The following is a 20,294-nucleotide window of genomic DNA, read 5'->3' as shown; positions in this document are numbered from 1 at the left end:
TACTTGAAGTTTCTCAAGACGATTTAGAGATTTTGCCTTTTTCAATTTGAATGTGTCAACAAAATGATAAAACTATTTTCGTTTATGGCAAAAACTACTATTGGCTCATATTCAAATCCCTCCTGTGTTCAAGAGCTGAGGTTATAATCAATATAAAAATATATAAATGTAATCCATCCATTTATTCCCTTATTGGGGTCACCTGGGTATGCTGGAGCCTATCTCGGCTGACTTTGGGAGAGAGGCGGGGTACGCCCTGGACTGGGGCACATATATAGACAACCATTCATATCTATGGACAATTTAGTCTCCAATTAACCTAACAAGGATGTTGTTTGGAATGTGGAAGGAAACCGGAGTACCCGGAGAAACCCACACATGGACGGGGAGAACATGAATGCTCCACACTGAGATGCCCAAGCGGAGATTTGAACCCACATCTTCCCGATCTCCTGACTGTGTGGCCAAAATGCTAACCACTCGGCTACCGTGCGGCCGGCCCTGGAAAATATGACTTGCTTTGATTCTGGTGGAGGTGAGAGGCCCCGTGTCTGCAAAACAAGTCCTCCACATGCTTATCACCTGATTCAAATAGGCTTGGGTGTCTAGGCATGCGAGTCCGCCTAATATGAGCTATAATTATGCACGAACATACATATGTATTTCTGCTAAGATGCACATTAATGTCACTGGCTAGCTATGATTGTCTGGTGGAGGCTAGAGGCCCTCATGTGTTCAAAATAAGTCTTACACATGCTTATCACCTGATTCAAATAGCCTTGTGTGTCTGGGCATGTGAGTCTGCCATTCACCCTTCACACCTCCCCTCGCATATACTTTATGCTTTGCTGTATAAACATTTTAGCATGAACAGTCGGACATTTTCTCTACAAGTGCTCTGTATTGTATCTCATGCATTTGTGCAGGGGGTGTTGTAAAGTGTTAAAATGTGTGGTGCCAGACGAGAGTAAAAGTTCTGAATGTGTGCCATCTGCTGGCACGCGACGCACACTCGGCCGCCGGTGTCATTGATTCCATTCGCTTGTGAAAATTTGTCGTCCTGCATGTCTCATAATGCAATAGCCAGGGGGATAAAGCCAGTTTCGTTTGTCGTCAGAGAATATGACACTTTTGATCAGCCAGTATGTACAAACGGCGCTTCTCCAGGAAGTCCTCCCCCCACCGCCCCCCGCCCCCCCTTTTTTTTTTTTTTTTTCCTTTTTCGGCATCAGTCCGTATTGAGGCCGTTGCCCAGGCTCATCACGCAAAGTGCCGCCGGCTGCAGCTGAGCGCATCTCTGTGGCTTGGCACTGCGAGCCAGGAGAGGGCTGGAGGATACATCTGCCATGACACTATTGCACTGACTCAGTGCTCGGAGCTCTGGGCCCAACCCAGCGGGGGTTTGACACATCGACCACACAGAGCCACATGATTGTCCATTTTTGGAATGCAAAAAAGCCGTCAATTAGCTCCCTTTTCTAAGTCTTCATCTCTCACATCACTGATGTTAGAACATCCAGCGTGAAACAGAGGGGCCTTTTGGAAACATGTTGTCACTTGGGGGTGATGAGAAAAGGCTCCTGGGGAATACCAAGAGTGTTGTTATCCTAACCGTGATATATATCACGTGGGTAGGGTGTTGTCGTCTTGGCAGTGTGTGTCAAGCGTCCCCTTGAGTAAAACAGTGATAACACCTTTTTAATGGCTCAATCTCCATCATGTGCACAACATGTGATGGCTTGCTTTCTGTCAATGCGTGTCACTTCTGGTCTGGTTTCCAATTCCACATTGTCTTGCCATGACAAGGCCTGTGTCTTTAGACATACACGCTGCACATTTCTTTCATATTTAAATGTACTCCACTTGTGACGTGTCTTCCTGCACGGAAACGGAACACCGACGTCAGTTTCTTCCCTCACATATCCCCAAGAATACAATAAGATGACATTTTCATGACTTCTTTGTTCAACTCCATCCAGTCACACAACAAAAACATTTCAAACAAAGGCCACAAGACACTGACCTTCTCAGTGCTGCACATTACAATATTTTCCAAAGGCCAGTATAAGAAGACATGCATTAATTTACCTTTAGCCGTGATTTAGGCTATATTTACATTATAGTAGGCATGTAGCTCTTGTAATTACATTGGAATAAAGGTGTATACTTGGAGGAAACTTAAATACTGTATGATACACATGATGGCGCGTTACATCTTATTAGTGAGGTGTTGCAGAGATGATGTTGCATTTGTTTGCTCGCTGCTGCTTAAAATGCACTTCAGAGCCTTGTTATTAAGTTTCAATTTGTCTGGAGTAGTGCTCCAAAGGTATTAGTTATTAATGAGTAAACCGACATCAGAATGGATTTAGGACACACACTGTGGTGCGAGACACAGCTGAGAGGGGAACTAAGTGTGGATTTAATTTGGAATCATTGGTATGAATTTAATATAGTAGTATAACAAAAAGACTTATTTTCTAAAATGAAATTACATATATTTAAAATTGTATTTACCATAAATTTAGGTTATTTTTAAAAAAATAATGAAAATATTCTGAGTTTCATTTCATAAAAAATAAAAATCAACATTAAATCTGATTTAAATATGATTTCAAAAATATTGTCTGTGATGTTGCCTGAGAAAATATATTTCCAAAAAGTGACATTTATTTATATATGTTAAACATAATATAAATACCTGATATTCAGGGTTGTCTTATATGCGGACCGATACAATATTTTACTTGTAAAACGTGATCATTAATCACACATTATTTTAACATTTCTAATTTAGAAAATATTAGCCACACATATGGGCCAATTACAGTAATTTGTATTGTTTAAATAATCACAACACTTCTAAGACAAAAAAAAATTAACTATTTTAAGACAAAAAAAAAAAAAACTAAATCAAGGAATCAGCCATCAAATAACCGCCTGGCAGCCAAGAAATATTATAATACAAAGGAAGTAAGATTTCCCTGACATTAAAAATATGATTTTAAAAACAATTCTTTGTTGCGTGGAGAAAAAAGTATGTATATATGGGTCAGTACAACTCTTTAGCTGTAAGATGTTCATCACATATTTTAATATTTCTGTTAATTAAAATGAATAATTACAAAGAAATTCATATTAAAAATGGAGCTATATATTTTTTGTGTCACTCCACCATTCCAGCGCCATGGGCTTTATGAAGTAGCCTGGCCCATAATGCATTGTGCTGCAGAGGCCTGGCCACCTTTTACACAAGCCCATAATGTGTCATTGGCTGCAGACTGCTGGGGTACAAGGGAACACTGTGAAATGTGAGTGAAAGTCAATGCAAGAGAATGAGTCCTATTGATCTCTGTTGAAATACACCATGGGAGCGCAGACACGGCCTGCCAAACTGACCCCATTTAACTATAATGTGTATAGGCACACTTATTGAATCCCCCACCACCCTTCCACATGCAAGCAAGCCAGTGTGGCTAGACTGCAAATCAAATAACGGCAAGGTTTGCGTTAAGAGGCTGCATTATTTTTTTTTCCCAAATGCCATCATCTGCGCACCAAAGTAATAACAGCCCTCGGAGTGCAGAAGCAGAGAGATTATACAATAAAACAAATGTTAACATTGTACATTATTACATCTCCGTGGTGTCAAATAGCTTGTTGGGTTTTGGTTGTGCACTAGTTGTTTTATTCAGTTTCATTGTACTTCTGCTCTGTTTACCCTTCATTGAGCCTTTCAGTGGCGCTTTATGGAGGCATGCTCCTGACTTAACAAAACAAATGAAGATGCTAACACGATGCTGTCGCATTGATTTATTTATCTCCACCAAAGTTTGAGTAACCAAGCTATTATAACAGGGGAGAAACGGACGCACAAAATCAGTTTTACGCACAAAATTCTACACCATTTTTCATCTATTTATTCCTCTAAACCAATCACTGTCAATGTTTAGCTCATTCGAGACACACGGCTATCAGAACTTCTCAGAAAATCCCCATATTTACTGTAATTTTTGCATTGAAAATGAAGGGGCAATTAATTTGATCATTTGACATTTTCATTTCTGCAACATTCTGCCCAGTCTAAAGCAGGGGTGTCCAAAGTGTGGGCTGAGGGCCATTTATGGCTGCGGCTTTTATTGGCCGGCATCATATTCTAAAAATAGAATTTAACAAGACAAAACATCAACAAATGGAAAAAATAAAAGAAAAAAGTTCAAATATTAAGAGTAAGTCATTTTCTGAGAAACTTGTAATATTATGAGGAAAATCATTTTAGTAGCAGAATTGGAATATTCAAGGAAAACGTTAATACTGATATGATATTAAATGTTTGGACGCCCCGCTCTACAGGATGACATGGCTCAGGTTGTAGAGTCGTCGTTTTACCAAGCCTAAAGCTGCTGGTCCGATCCTTTCATTCAATCATTCAACTTTATTTACGCATTTCAACATTCAGCTGTCATTTTTACTTCTGAACATTTCAAATTCCAAAAGAAATGGACAAATGAAATGGCGCTCATATGGATGAAAAATGATTTTTCCATTACTGTAACTTTCCACAACTGATGGTTGCTGGTTCGGTTCTCGCATTACTTTCTCTCATAAATTTTCTATCTATTCAACTAGATGAGTGTATTTGGAATACGGGAAGTGTATTGCAATTGATGTAAAACAGATGGGGGGTGGAGATTAAATAAGCTTTGCTTCTTCCTACTGCTTTTGGACATGTGGAACTGATACGTCATGTATTCCAATGTAACTTGTTTGCATGTTCAAATGAAATAAACAGTTACCAGTTGGAGAATAGATTTCTACACATTTCTAGGATCAGTTGAGCTTCAGCAATCACTCACAATTTCTACTGAAATTGCTTCATCTCGGTCCACACAGATTTAATATTGCTGGCCGCACAGTGAAAAGCAGCTTTTTGCCATAGTTGTGCACACTCATGCTGAGATATGGTGATTGTCTTTGTTTCTCTGGCCGGTTGCCCGGCTCGGCCGTCTTCAGCGACACATGCGTTTCTCTCCCAAAGCCTGGCGCTGCAATCTGAAGAGGCAGATCTGGTTACCTGCGGGGCCTCCCGTGAGCTGTGAGCCCATATCAAAGCACACACTTGGAAGTCAGGAGGGGGGGGGCTTACATCTCAGACAGTCTGGGAAGATAGAATGTGAGGTCGGAGGGGGGTTGAGACTGTTTTTCTTTACTTTGGATGTAGCTCAGTCACCACAGAGGTGAGGCTTGTTTAAATAAAGCATATCTTCAGTAACTCGTAAAGGATGTAGCAAAGGGAGGCTGCCAGCGAGCTGCTGTAAACTCAGGCAACGACCTTCACGGGGAGTATGAAGGGAAGAAATCGGCAGGTGTCGACAGAGATTTGTCATTAATAAACAATGATGAAGCGTTGCCAGGACACAGGAGGTTCTTTGTTCGTTTGACAGAGGTTGTTTTTGTTTCTTTGCACTCGTCCATCGATCTTCTCATATGCTCTCTAATCTCATCTCAGCGAGACATCACTTTGCATTGCACCAAGCATCGTTGGGGACTCTTCAGGTCATTTTAATTACAGTGTTTTTCCCCATGAGAAACAATGAACATTCAATCCAATCCTTTGTTTGGCTCCATTGTGGGTAACTGTGATAGTACGCAAAGAACTACAGAGTCGACCACTGACGATGCCATAGGTGAGGGACGATGACTTCCGGTCCCGGCTTCCAGTTGATAGCATGCTAACATGTTGTTATGTAATGAAGACAGAGTTGGACTCACGCAGTGTATTTTAGTCCGCGGGCAAACAGACTAGTTTGTTTAACATTCTCATTTGAGTTCTTGGACAGAATGAGCCTAATTGGGGGGGGGGGGCTATATGGCTCAAGTGGTCATGAGTGGTCATCTCCCAAAAGTGAAGGTTGCTGGTTTGTTCCTCAGTCCACCCGTGGCTATGTCAAAGTATCCTTGGGCAAGATGCTGAACCCCCCAGTTGCTCCTGATGCGACGTAGGTGTGCATCAGTAGGTAATTGTGGTAAGTGTGCCCAAGCAGTTTGAGTACCTTGAAGGTACAAAAGCGCTATACGATTTAAGTTGGCCATTTACAGGATGCCGTAGTGTTTGTGTAAACTCAGTCTCGCGAGATTTGGTGTTGAGTTTAATGCAAGATTCAACATGACAAAGGTACAGCAGTTTGTTACGCACAATATTGTATCATCACTTAGAACAGAGGTCAAATTTGGCAAAAAAAAATGTCACACGGAATGTGGGGCTTTGACTGACTTTTAGGTTTGACTAAATGCATTAAAAACTGTCATGACAAAAGGGTTTGGGGCTTGAGACCTTGGAAACTTTGAAACCACTTTAACAAAATCCACAACCCACAATGCTGTAGTAGCATTTTCTGTGATTACTATTTTACTACTCCATCCAAGAGAGTTGCATTACTTACCAACATGCCAAAGGTAAAATACAACAGTTTGTTACGCACAATATTGTACGATAACCCACACCCAGGTAAAATTTAGCAACATTTTTTTGTCAAACAGAATGTGACTCATTCGAAAACCAAGGTTTGACTGTAATTGCAAAAAAAAACTGTCATTGTTCAAACCTTGAAACCAATTTCTTAACCAAATGTTCTGTTAACAAAGTCCACAAATACCATGTTATTACTGCATCCAATAGAGTTGCATTGCTTACTTAGGTCAATGTCTAAACCTATACCTACCCCCCCACAAAGGGTATTCAAGACAGTTTTGTTTTTTCCGCCTCACCTACCCATAACGTTTGCCTCATCATTGTCCTCGCTTTTATTTCCTCTGATGTTGTCCACATTAGTCTTCCCTGAGCCATCTGTTTTTGACTGATCCACAGGGGGTCATCAGAGGACCGAGACATGTTCCATTACAAAACGTTTCAGAAGAATTTCCCTTCAAGCAAACCGTGTAAGAAAGGAATTGAGTTGAATACGTTGAGTGCTTTGCCACCAAAACAGCAGCTGGTGTGCATTTCATAGCCCATTTGTTCCCGAGGTGTATTTCAATCCCCAGAGCAATCAGGGTGGGCAACAGAAAACGGCATCATTTTTAAATACATTGAAAACTACACAGACATCATAAACACTGACTGAGCAGTATCGGGTCCTCCTACAGGAATAGGTCCACCTCATTCAGGAGACGCACTGTATGTAATGCTGTGGAACAAACTCTAGGTAGATTTGCAGCCCATTTTTTGTCTGCTCAATCTTGCGGTCAAACGCTGACAATGAGATGGATGAGAGGAATAAAGGCAGCCACGGGCTTTGGGTAAACAATGGAAGTCATAAGATAAGGACAAACTTTTCTACAACTCTTGTTTTGAAGGTGCAAAAAGAATCATTTCTACATCAGTGTGTCCAAAACGTCTCACAAAGCATCAGGGCTGGCTGAAGGGGACTGTTGTGGGATTGAGGAAAAAGGCAGCCCAACAATAAAACAAGAGGACAGTTTGATAGCACACCTTTCAGGATGTTAGAACAGCGGATAAAAATGAACTCATTTCCCCTCCTGAAGCAATCCCTCTCACTTTTATTCCTTTACCAGATGTGAATGGATGGTCGCCGACGTCGTACAAAAGAACCAGCCAGGATGGACATTACAGTCCATCTTAATAGAGACTAGACATTAAAACATGGCACTTTAAAGGACGAGAGAGGATGGTTTTGGGCCAAACATTGACGCCCTTACTTCCTGACTGTACCACCCAATTGAGTCAGGACTCTCTTGGCTATATAAAAACTAACACATTATATCGTTTCAGAGCCGGTCATTAGTCATCTCAGTACACTCCAACTTATCCTCACGAGCTATTCCATTATTTCATCAATTTGGTCAAGCAGATTCAACTTTTGAGGTTACAGGTATAGAAATGAAAAGCCGCAACACCGGATGCTGCAGTATCATACGCCGCAGTCGGTACTATGTTGCACTGGTCTGTTTTCTTGGAGTGCTCCGTCCCCTTTGGGATAAATTGTTGACAGCCAGTAAATTCAGTTCTTGCTTGATGTATTCATTGTGGTGTGTTTTTTTGCAGTTTGTCGCCAAGACAAGCTCAGTCGGTACTGTGTCCTTGTACGGTGTTTCATATGGCGTCAAGACAGTGCTGATATTCACGTGCATACAAACCACTCTGCATGCTCGCTGTCACTCTTTGTGCCTTCGACGTGCTCAGCAATGCTGAGTTTTGACACTTTCTGATTGGTTATTCAGATACACTGTGTACGGCGAGAGTGGTCTCCATGCACACAAATATTGGCACTGTATTGACGCCACGGTTTCACACCTCAAATTTATGGCTGTTTTACTAAATTCTTTGCAAGGGCAGCTTGAAATCTAAACATTTCCTCATGACAGACTTGAAATATGTGCTTACATGCATGGATACCAGACAGACGGTTGAACTGCTTACGGAGGTTATCAGTGCGGAGCGTTGCATAAACGTACGCAAGTTAAACTGGTAGTTGAGGCAGTGACGGGAACTTCCAAGTCCTGAGACCCAGTATAGATTTTCCATTGGCGACTGTTCCAAGCAAGCCATCTGAGGTTGGATGCCTGAAACTGTATTGACTGAAAGCGCATGCTGTGTTAAGAACCACCAATTGAATTTTTAATGCGAGTAGATTGCAGGCTGAAGGCACAAAAAAGCCCTGCTAGTAGAATCTATAATTTAAGAAAATGTATTACTTTTGCTAAAACAAAATTATGCAAGGAAATGGGTTAGTAAGTAACCCATTTTCACATACATTTTGGTGCATGTCCAGGTAAAGGTGCCAATTGAGGAATTTCCTTTTAGCCTTTTGGTCTTTTTTTTGTGTGTGGAAAAAAAAGATTACTTGAACTTGGAATGCACCTCGCCGTAGTGTGATGGAGAATGAGGAAGTACGAAGAGTCGTGTTCATGAGTTGGCGATCGTGTACGTACTGTATATGGTGCTGGAATTGAGCACTGCTTGTTGATGTGTTAAGGTAGGGATACAGTTAGTCAGGCTCTGTACATCTGTAGGGGCACTATACAGCTATAATTAACACTGCATGTTTTAATTACAGTAAAAAATGTAATTTAATTAATGAAATACTATTTACCACCATTAATTATACATTTCACTACATTTGTCCCCTTGATGAAGGCTGGGTGGCTGAAACGCGTTGGGGTTGATTGAGGTCCATTAAGACATGCCATTAAAAAAGGCATTTTAACAAGATTAGAGTGCCTTGGACATCCTGTCCCTGCTCCAAAGAGCACCTCTTTCTTGTGACTTTTACACTTTTTGGAGGTCGTGGTAGCGTTCCTCATTATGCCTTTTTTGATATTTCACTACATTTGACTGAATTTCCAACTTGGTCTAATCAAGTCCTTGCCTTCCCTTGTGTTCTCCCAGCTGTGTCCTTTTCACTCTGCTCTTCCATTCAAGTGTCAGCCAATCAGTTTCACCCCCTCCTTGTTAGTCAGCCTCAAGTTTATTAGCCTTTGTGTTTGTTGTCCTCTTCCTGCCACTGCTCCATATAATAGATCACTCTTGCCTGTGTTTCTCACCATTCTGCATCGCCTTAATGTCGTTTCCGCAGTTTATGAAGTAAACAGAATTGACCTGTTTTGTGTTTTCTGCCACGCAAGTTTCTTTGTGTTTAATGAAGTGCAGGATATTATACTTATTTAGAAGACCGTGCCGTTTTTGTATGTGTGCATCATGTGGCTGTTATGGGTCCAGACAGATAACATTTGCTTTTGGCCACATTGTCTTCTTTTTGGATATTGTCGGCGACATAAAGCAATTGAATATCATCTACGGATGTAATATAATCCTCTGCTCTTTTCCGGATGAGAGTAGTAAATACTCCAATGACGACTAAACTCAAGGTAATGCAAGGTAAACGTTTGCAGAAGCCTTTTCTTTTACTCCCAATGAGCCATGAATGGATGCTGACACTCCGGCATTCATTCATTTGCATTTAGATGCAGCAGTGCAACGTAAACAGGTGTGAAAACATTTTATGGACTCCTTCAGCTTTAATAGTAAAGAGGGCCTTGTTCTAGAAGAAGTCGCATGTTTCCCTTAACGAAATGTGAAGTCAGCTGTAGCTCAAGCCGTTTGCTCAAATGAGAGCAGATTTACCATGGAAAAGACTGATTCAGGGAGTTTGATCCGTCTGCTTTGACTCAAAGTTGTGGCCAAAGCAGGTGCACGGACTATTTCAAACAATAGTTCTGACATACTGTCAGATGAAATGGTGGTGCAGATCAAGTTCATGCGCCAAATGCCCCAGATGCATGACCTTTTTGGCTCCTCCGGGGAGTCCAAATGAAGAAAAGCACATGCATTTTACAGTAAAACGTGATTGCAGGAAATAAGGCTCTTAGGGGGAAGTGGCAGTTTTAGAACCACAATCCTACCGAGAATTGGTGAACTGATGGCTGGATCAAAATGTCCGACTGGAACAGGTGGAATGAGGTTTGGTTCTTGCCCCCGTCAGTCTTATAAGCAATAAACCTCCTGCTTTCATGACAAAATACCGTCACAAAAGTATTATTGCGTTAGGGCTGCAACTAATTTAGTTGTTGTTGTTGTTGTTTTCTTGGTCGATTTTAAGCTGAAGCTTGTTTTGATTAATCGAGTGATCGATTAGGCCCCAGACCAGGCGTGTCCAAACATTTTTACATTGATAGCCACGTACTGAAAAATGATAAGATGCAAGGAGCACTTTGATATTTTGAAAACCCACATGTAGATATGCTAAGAACTGCATCTCAGCTTTGTGATGCAGGTGAAAAAGCCTCCTGGGATCAACTCGGGTGTTTGCTTCCCCCACCTATGTTGCAGTTTTAATTCTAAACTTTCTTTTTCAATCTTTAGACGTTTTCTTTTCTTTAATATTCTGGCTTTATTCCATAATTATTAGGAATATAAAGTTTTCCACAACCTTATTTTGTTTGTGTTCATAATATTACAACTTTAGTTAGATAAAGCATCAACTTTGCTATTGAAATTAAACAAAAAAAAATTTTCTCCCTCATATTACAAGTTTATTCTTGAAAAATTGCGACGTTTTCTCGTTACAATGCAACATTTTTTTTACTTTATTCTCGTAAAATTTCAGCTGTTGTGTACATGTATTTACACGCTCAGCAGCAAGGAGGACGTGGCAGAGCATGGAGGAGTGTAGCATGCAGAAGGTTACGCATTGTAGGGACACTTTAATGCATGTACATACGCGTGCGCGCGTACACGTGCGCACACACACCTTAGTTCCAAATGTGAAAATTGTAAACGGTCCATGGTGTTATTTGCAAATTATTTTGATGTAAAACAATCCTTTTTTTTGTATTGTTGTGATATAGTTTTGTAGATATTTGAGCTGTCACAAAACTGAAGAATTTGTGCCAGAGTGAAAGTTATGCTTAATGTATCTTTTCACAGAAGCTGTTTTTCTCCTTTTTTTTCCTGGTATAACTTATGTTCGACTGCTAATTACTAAAGAACGGGAAAAACGTAGAAACACTTTTTTTTTTGTTTTGTTTTTTTCTTTTAGGAGGTGCTATGTTTATATAGCCATAGAACACAATATTCTCTGTGCCTTGAAAGATCACAATTAAAATGGCTGGTTCTGGAGAAGATGTTTTGAAACATGGCTGGGAGTGAATGAGTTCATTGAATACCCAAGTAGTTGTTGATTAATTGGGTAATCAATCAACTATTCAATATTAAAACTCTAGATTGCACACACTTATTTTTGGCGGGTAAGACCGTTTGGACCATACAAGAGTAGAAGTGGGTCAGGGATGTTATTTGGACCCGTTATTTGGGGAAGTGCTTAAAAGGTTCATGAGGTCCAAGTGAAGACGGCCTAATATGATTTCCCTGCTTGCTAATTATAGCATGAATAATTTGTAGTTTGCCACATTGGCTAGTGTGTGTGTGTGTGTGTGTGTGTGTGTAGGAAAGACAAAGTAAGGGGGAAATGAAGAACTTGGAGGAAAGTTTATAAAAAAAAAAGTGACAGAGGAGGTGTGCATAGAGGCGACAAGGTTACTGAGGTTCCAGCAGGCTAAAAGGGGCCATAAAAGACGGTCCAGTCACTCAGCGGTGGGTGATAATAAGACAAGATAATGCATGGCTTTCAAATGGAACCTTTATGAGATTGAATCTACTCGAGCCCTTGGTGTCAACTTCATTGCATTTGGTGCTAAAATGCAAATGACCTGAATAAGACACACTTTTAGATGTTTTCTCTCTGCACTCTAAATACTGCAAATGGTGTTGTTCATTGCACTTTCTCTTCTGACTGCAATGTAATTCACTTCGCAGACGACGTTTTTTGATGTATAGTGGAACTTCAGTTTTTGCACCAACCGCTTTTTGAGGAAATCATTGCCACAAATGTCTGTCTGGAATCCCTTAATCAACTTCAGTGTGTGCGTGTGGTTTATTTGTTCACAGAACACAAACAGAACAGTGAACAACTCTCACCTTCCTTGCTCCTTTCAACCACTGCAGTGCGCTGACGAGGGATTCAAGTGCACTATGTATTTCTGAGCGTTGGAGTCTGTGCTTTTAAAATTTAGGATGGCTCCAAAAAAAGTTACCACAGCTTTGATTTTAATTCATATTACACTTATTGATTCAGTCTGACAGACACACTCACATAATACAATCACAGTTGCACAACATGTACATACGACTGATGTGGGGAAAAATACTAGAAGAGGCAGGCAAGGCAAGTTTATTTACAGAGCCCAATTCATACACAAGTAAATTCAAAGAGCTTTGCTGAAAAGGGTAAAATCACCTCATAAAATCATTGCATAAAAACATTACATAAATTTCCATAAAACAAAAGATTAAGAATGAGTGCAAGATGAAATACTTTCAGCTGTCATATGCACAGTTGAATAGAAGTGTTTTCAGCTTGGATTTGAACGTTGCCAAAGGTGAGGATTGTCGCACATCTTTTGGGAGACTGTTCCAGATTTTGGCAGCATAAAACTGAAACGCAGCCTCACCGTGTTTCATCCTGACTCTGGGCACCCGCAGGCGACCACTCCTTGAGCTTCTCAGAGCTGGAGATGGAATGAAAAGACTTGTATACAAGCAGAGCTGTTTTTGCCATTGCGGAGACCCAAGTACAGGACTAATACGGTCCTATTTCCTGGCTCTAGTCGGGACTCGAGCAGCAGCATTCTGGATGTACTGCAGCTGTTTTACTGCTGGTTTAGAGAACCTGTTGAGAAGGCCGTTACAGTAGTTTATCCTGCTCGAGACAAAGGCATGGATTAGTCTCTCTAAATCTGGCTTAGACACCATTCCCTTGACTATTGCAGTGTTTTTTTAGATGGTAAAAAACTGCTGATGTTTGATTTAATGTGGCTGTTAAATTTCAGGTCTGAGTCCATTACCTCGAGATTTCTAACCTGATGACGTGCAAAAGATGCATTGTTCTCAATCTCACACACATGCTTAACTTTCACCTTCACACAAACCTACCTTTCTCTTGCCAGAAGGGTGCGGCAACTGTTTTATATGCTCTGTACATCCAACACTCTTGGCACTTCATCAATTGATGTAGAGTCTATGCGACTGTAATCATATATATTGCCCTTATTTTTTTATTTGAATTTTTGAGTTTGTTAAAGTGAGAAACGGAATTGAAATGAAGAAAATATATAAAATTGTGTTTTGTATTTTGGGGTGTCTAGAATTGTATTTCTTTTGGGGAAAGTTGATTTTGGTTTTTGTCTGACTTTTTGGAACGGATTAATGCTGAAAATCCAGGTTCCACTGCGTGTATAAAACTGCACAAGTGAAATAAAATTGGAAATAGAAAATGATTTGAAATGCATTTGCTGTGTTGCTAGGCAGACTTCATCGTGCTCAGTAGAAAATTGGCATATGCCAGAATTCTGATAATTGTTGATGAATTGCAGAGCACTGCTTGGCTGTGACCAGCAGAGGCGCTGTCGGTGGCGCTGTCGAAAGAAGTGCAACGTGACGTCAGCCATGATGGCACAACCCCTCCAACATCATTCTGCTCAGGAGTCCAGAACATTCAGAGAGAAATTCTCCCAAAAAGTACCACTTTTAAACTGATCCAGGAAACGCAAAAAGGCATCAGCTGTGGAACAAACATGGATGTTTTGGTGGTGGTGCATCATCATCATCAGTCTGAGAGCAGCAGAACTTGGGAGGCAAAGCTGAGGTGTGAGAGACGGCTCCAACTTTGTCTTCGTCCCTTTGGGTGTTTTTGACACAGTGCAATTTGTTCCCTTTTTCATTTTGCCATCCATCAAATGGCTCCTTCCACGCGGTGGTGGTGGTGGTTTTTCCTCGCCGCCAACGTGTAATTGGTTTGCCAGGTGGCTTTGTTTTTTCCATCGATGACAGTTGTACAGCATGTGGCAAAGACGAATAGAAAGCGTCTGCTCAATCCCGTCTTTCACTGTTGCAATTTAGCACTTAGATGGCTTTTAGCTAGAAGCTCAGGGTTTCTACTCAAAATGTGCTCTTCTGCATCTGCCTTAAAGGGATAGTTGGGATTTTTTGACATGAAGTTGTATGACATCCCCATCAGCAGTGGACTATTTCAACAGTGACTTACCCCCCCCCCCCCCCCCCCCCCCCCCCCCCATTTGGTCCCGCGAGTCCAGATCTGGTCGGCTTTCCATGACAAGGAACGTCGTTCCGCTTGGTTGCTGGGTCATTGAAGTAAAGAGTTTGGCTTCTCAAAACAATATGCGTTTAAATGTAATACATTTGCATCACAAAAATGGCTCCTCCAAAAAAAAAAAAATCGCCTCTCTATACGTGTGTGTCCGTGCGTCTATACACTGTGATTTTTGTGTGTGTGTGTGTGTGTGTGTGTGTCATCTTTGACTACAGTGTTCTCTTTTCATTCCTATTTCAAGAGATGACATTACGTTATGACATTACCATCTTCTGGGAATTGTCTTTTGACTCCCTTTCAGTTTCTTACCCTTGCATTTGGAGCAGTTGGGCTCACCTAAGGTGGCACATTTAATAGAGTAGTGCTCTGTTTCTATTTCTGCTTCATATTTTGCTATTGTAGCAAATGTTTCATATGCAGAATGAAATGTTCCACATGAGCATTCAACTTGTGACTTTGTACAAAAGGCTGCGGCGGAATTTGAGTGGCAATGTCCCAGGAGGGGTTTATTACCAAAATGTATCATCCTTTCTCGTGTTTGCGTGCTTTGGAGCATCCGATGTCTTTATCTGTCTGTGAGATTGGCGGCTAAACGTGACAGACAAATGAAGCGAGCAGAGGATGACAGAGGTAGATGACACAGAGGACTAAGACTGGAAAGTTGGAGACGGCGATGTTGTGGAGGAAGCTTGACAGCCCCTCAGGAGAACAGACAGGCCATTGAGGGAACGAGGAGGCGCGTCTCGCTCATGATGAGATGTGTGGGGAAGAGAGCATCGCTGATGACACTCTGGTAAAGAGAGATGTGGACAAAAGCGGCGGATGAGAAGGGAACTCAGGCCTATTCTGGTAGATTAGCGTACAGTGAGGATAAGTTGTCATCTGGCTGAGAAGCAGATCAACACAGACTTTCAAGTATTCGAGAGAGCATGTACACACTTTGTACCCACCCTTAGCCTGCACGCATGTTTGCGTTTCTAGTGATGGATCGTGTTATCACAAATATTTAATGTAATGCAATCACCCCACTGATGGGTGGCAAAATGTTGCATTTCCACTGCACAGCTTGCCATTTTTTCCAAAATGTTTTTGCAAAATTGATGACTTCCCATTAAATTCTAGTGAGAACACCCGGCATGGTTTTTATTACAGCAAAGCATCAATATGAATCCTTCAATATGAATCACATTTTCTGTTAAGTAGGGCTGTCTAAAATAATGCATCAATGGCGGTAACTAATTTATTTAATTAATGAAACAATTATTCATTAAATTTTAATTTATATTATGAATGTAATCATTTAAATTTATTGTGTGCGTGTATAAAAATTACATTACATTAATTCAATTGCATTAATTCCATAAATAATAAATATTAAAATCAATTTAATAAATAAATTAAATAATTACATTTTAATAAAATAAGTCAACACTTATTTTTGACAGCCCTAATAATAAATAGTAAATATTAATTTGTAATTGTGTCCAGTCATTTATTTTTCTGTGAATACAAGGGGAAAAAAATCATTTAAAACATGAAATTCTTCATTTCATTTTAAATCTTAATGAAATAGTTACCGTTGGCACATCATTCTTGATAGAGATAATATGAAATATTTCATATTTACTAAATTACATTAATTTGTAATCGTGTTCTGTCATTTGATTTTCCTGTTTCTAATACATTTAAATACTGTAGTAACTAATAGACACAAAGAGCACATGAGAAGTAGCTTTTTGACTTTAATTACAAATCTCACACACATCACAGCTGAGACAGATGAAACTGGCAATAAATAAAAAAACATCTAATATCTCCTCCTCGTTTCTATCAACCAGGCTCCGACGTACAAAGGCAAAGCATTTACATCAATCTCCAATCTCCACACCTGCAGATGTTACTGAACACTCCACCTGCCTCTGCATGTCTGCCAAATGAATCTGTGTGAGGAGATGAGTTTGGGATGAATTCATCTCGGATGGATGAGGAACAGCTCCCATATGTTGGGCCTGCTGGGATGCTGAGAGACGGATACTTATTTCCCCCGAGGTGGCGGTTGGTGGAACTAAATGGAGTGGAGATAGGGGACATTTATCTGTGAAGACTGAGGACACACACACACACACACGGCAAGCCGCAGTTCATATCCTTATCATGACCCATTTCTCCTTATGTTACCTGGTGTTATGAAAGCTGCTTATCGTCAGCCACGAAGACGAGGTCAGCTATACGGAGGAAAATTACCTTGAGTTGAGACCAGCAGGAGCAGAACAAAGCAGCAGACAATGTTCCAGCAGAAAAACGTGAAATCGGATGACACATCTTTTGAACCATTCTGATTTCCCATCAGTTTTACATTAGTATCAGGTAAGATTAAAAACATTCCCAAAAAAGTTTAATTAAGCAACGTTAGGGGGTGGGATAATGGAAATGTCATGTTTTCTTATTAGAGACTAGGAGGAACCTCATTCTAAGATTGGGGTCTCAAGCTCAAACCAAGGGAACAGCTCCCAGCATGCTTTGCGGCACCTGTCTTATGCCACAGAGACACCCACTGAAACTTGTTAGACTTATTGAGGCATATTTTACCACAAATATGTTGGTTGAACTCCAAATTGTACAACTTTTGGGGCATTACAATGTAGAGCAGTGACGTCCTAACATTTTGCAGCGAGGGCCATTTTGATATTTGATATATATTTCAAGAAAAAGCTTTTTCTGTTTTTTTTTATTTATTTTCACAATATTTAAACTTTCTTCTCAAATAATCTTTGTACATTTTCTTTTTGTAATATTACAACTTTATTGCCATAATATTTTGACTTTATATTTTTCCCTAACCTAACTTTCCAAAAGTTACAACTCTGTTTGGTTTTGTTTCTCGTAGTACGACTTAAAAAAAAAAAAAAAAAACTTTAACCTGCTAAAATGACATACTTGTTAGAATACGATCTTATTTATTTATTTATTTTTTTACTTTTGACTTGACTTTTGACTATGTAAAATCACATCGTATTTTGTTTTATTTTCCAATTTCAACTTTCTTGAAAATTCTTCTAATTGTACCTTTATTCCCATATTTTGACTTATTATATATATTATTATATATATATATATATATATATATATATATATATATATATATATATATATACTATACAATATATACTTATTATATATTGTCCAAAAATGACAACTTTTGTTTTGTTTCTCATAACATTACGACAATTTTTTTTTCTTTAATATTTCAACTTTAAGCTGCTAAAGTTTTATTTTTCCTCATCCTTGTAATCCCCTTTAGATTTCAATTTATTTCTATTACATTGTTTACTTTATTCATTTAAAGTTGTTGGTAATTTTTCATTGTTGCTGGATTTGTTTTCCATTTTCTTAATAAAATTAATTAATTTTATAATAATTTTCTTTTTTAGAAGGTGTCGGGCTAAGAACAAAACAGCTGTGGCCCTCAAAGGGCCATGGGCCACACTTTGATGGAGAATTTCTTCTGTAATTGTGGGCTGAGTCAGTTGGTCGGGGACTTGAGTTGGAAACTGGGGTGTTGAAGGGTCCACCCCTTCTGAGCACTGGAAGTGCCCTTTAGCAAGGCACTAACTCTCATTTGAAACCAACTTCATTTATAGTCTGTGAAAGACACTTAATGCTTTTGAAGCATTTCCAGTGTCGGAATGTTTATCGACACACACAAACACAAACAATCGCAGTTTGTCCTGCAGCCACTGGAGTGCTGTAAGAGAACTGTGGCCCAGCTGTTGACAGCAGCTGTATTTTAAGTGTGCTAACAGCCCCATCAAACACCCTGCAGCCATCAGTGACAATTACTAGCCTCACTATAACTAATATGACTCCAGTCTGCTTCAATGGGGTAAACCCTGAAAGCACTGAGCACACCCAGGTTGCAAAATCAAAAAGAAAAATATATATTCTGTAAATCTCCAGCACTTCCAAAACAGCGCATTGGAAAATCCCTTCAATCTTTGCAAACTTTAAAGCGCACACAGTTTATTACATGAACGTTGCCCCTGATGTCATTTGTTATGGGGAGGGGAAAAAAAACAAAAAACCTCGTCAAGATGTATAAATGAGTTTGTCAGTACAAAAAAAAAAACGGTAAATGCAAAGGCTGGGAATGAAATCATCCAAAGTCATGTCTGGTTATGCTCAACATCTTGCAACCATATGGAAGATATCTTCTGCTTGCTTTGACATGAACGCGATTTGTCTTTAACTCTATACTCCCCTTGCAATTCATCTCACGTATCTATTTTGATCAAACTGTCATATTTTTACTATTTAGGCCAAGGTTTATTTTACATTTTTAAAATGTTCTTAGCTGGGAGCGTTCACACAAAGACATTGCATGACATTTGCCGTGGACAAGAACAAATAACTCCGTGTGTGCGTAGCCGGGGGGAGACTAAACAAAAGCTAAGGTTGTCATATACGTACATATTGTGCTACAACATTCATCTAACAAGACAGGAAATTAAATGTGTGAGGGCCAAGACAAGCAAAAACAAGTGAATGATTTTTGTTAGTAATCCCTTCCGAAAAGACGAAAACTGAAATGTATGAAAACTGGAGCAAATGTTCCCATAAGAAATGCACAAATGAACATTTATCATCATTTTTTTTAATATCTTTTATTGAAGACTCTTGTTGGGGTATGAAGACTGCGGGGAGTGGAAGGAGAAGGACTTCTCAGCATCATACCTCTGCCCCTTTCGCAACATTAGCTTCCAACTTATCGTTGATGTGGACGTCCCGTACATCCAGGTGAGATCAGCCGCACATACGCCATATTTCGTACTCTTTCTCACCTTCTTTATCAAAGTGCTGGCACTCTCAACTTTTCTTTGGCCCTGTGGTCGCATGGAGACGGAAGACATACTTGGCTGCAACGTACGCAGAATGGAGTCCGCAGAGGTCCACGCAGACTTAAAAGGACCCTGACTTGAGTCAACTTTGCTTAAATGTGTTCTATATTGTGTGTAATTATGTTCTACATTGTTCGGTTTTTGAAAGCGAATGTTAATTTTCAAAAATCACATTTATACTTCATGGTGCCAGCCATGACGAGTCAGGTCTCGCATTTCAGCCTCATTTCTGGAAGTGGAGGTAAACAAGCATAGCGGTGTAGGAGACAAAGGATGTTTACGGTGATTATAGCGAAGATTTCAGCGATGTGTCAGTAGTTTTCCAGGAGAAAAGAATGGAGAGACATTTGGAGATGAAATGGAGAACTTGCAGAATATGGACTTAAGCCTTAAAACATGGAGATGAATGGTTGCCCTCAAAACACAAAATGGTAAGTGTAAATTACACTGGAGTTGCTTACCCTTCAGTTATTGTTTTAAATCGGCTTCTTCATGAGCGTAAAGGGGTTTTTATAGCCGGTTTGATTGTATATGTGGGTAAATGTTCACCGCCGCCGCCACCCCACACATATTGCTGTGACAAGCTGTTTTTATAACATGTATGATGCTTTGCAGCCTTGTCGCTATCGTGGAATAGTGTTTAGAAGACATTATATAAACAAGACATAACTTACTCCGTTCTGTGGCAACTCTGACACAGTGGGTCATTCCT

The 20,294-nt window shown here is 40.0% G+C and overlaps 1 protein-coding gene across 6 annotated transcripts in view; it reads left to right on the top strand.

Moving 5' to 3' along the window:
- Positions 1-20,294, top strand: part of LOC129174224 (cyclic nucleotide-gated cation channel beta-3) — a 77,469-nt gene that overhangs the window by 17,009 nt on the left and 40,166 nt on the right. For 2 of the 6 annotated variants that reach the window (XM_054765972.1, XM_054765968.1), the window contains 2 exons: positions 16,526-17,054; positions 19,358-20,013. The gene's annotated coding sequence lies outside the window, so the exon portion shown is untranslated. The remainder of the gene's footprint in view (positions 1-16,525; positions 17,055-19,357; positions 20,014-20,294) is intronic. The other 4 variants (XM_054765970.1, XM_054765969.1, XM_054765971.1 and 1 more) reach the window with 4 other exon arrangements.

Source organism: Dunckerocampus dactyliophorus, chromosome 21 (genome assembly GCF_027744805.1).
Source record: "Dunckerocampus dactyliophorus isolate RoL2022-P2 chromosome 21, RoL_Ddac_1.1, whole genome shotgun sequence".
In the NCBI taxonomy this organism is placed as follows: Eukaryota; Metazoa; Chordata; class Actinopteri; order Syngnathiformes; family Syngnathidae; genus Dunckerocampus; species Dunckerocampus dactyliophorus.
The sequence above is the reverse complement of the archived record's forward strand: the minus strand, read 5'-3'. Positions and strand labels throughout refer to the sequence as shown.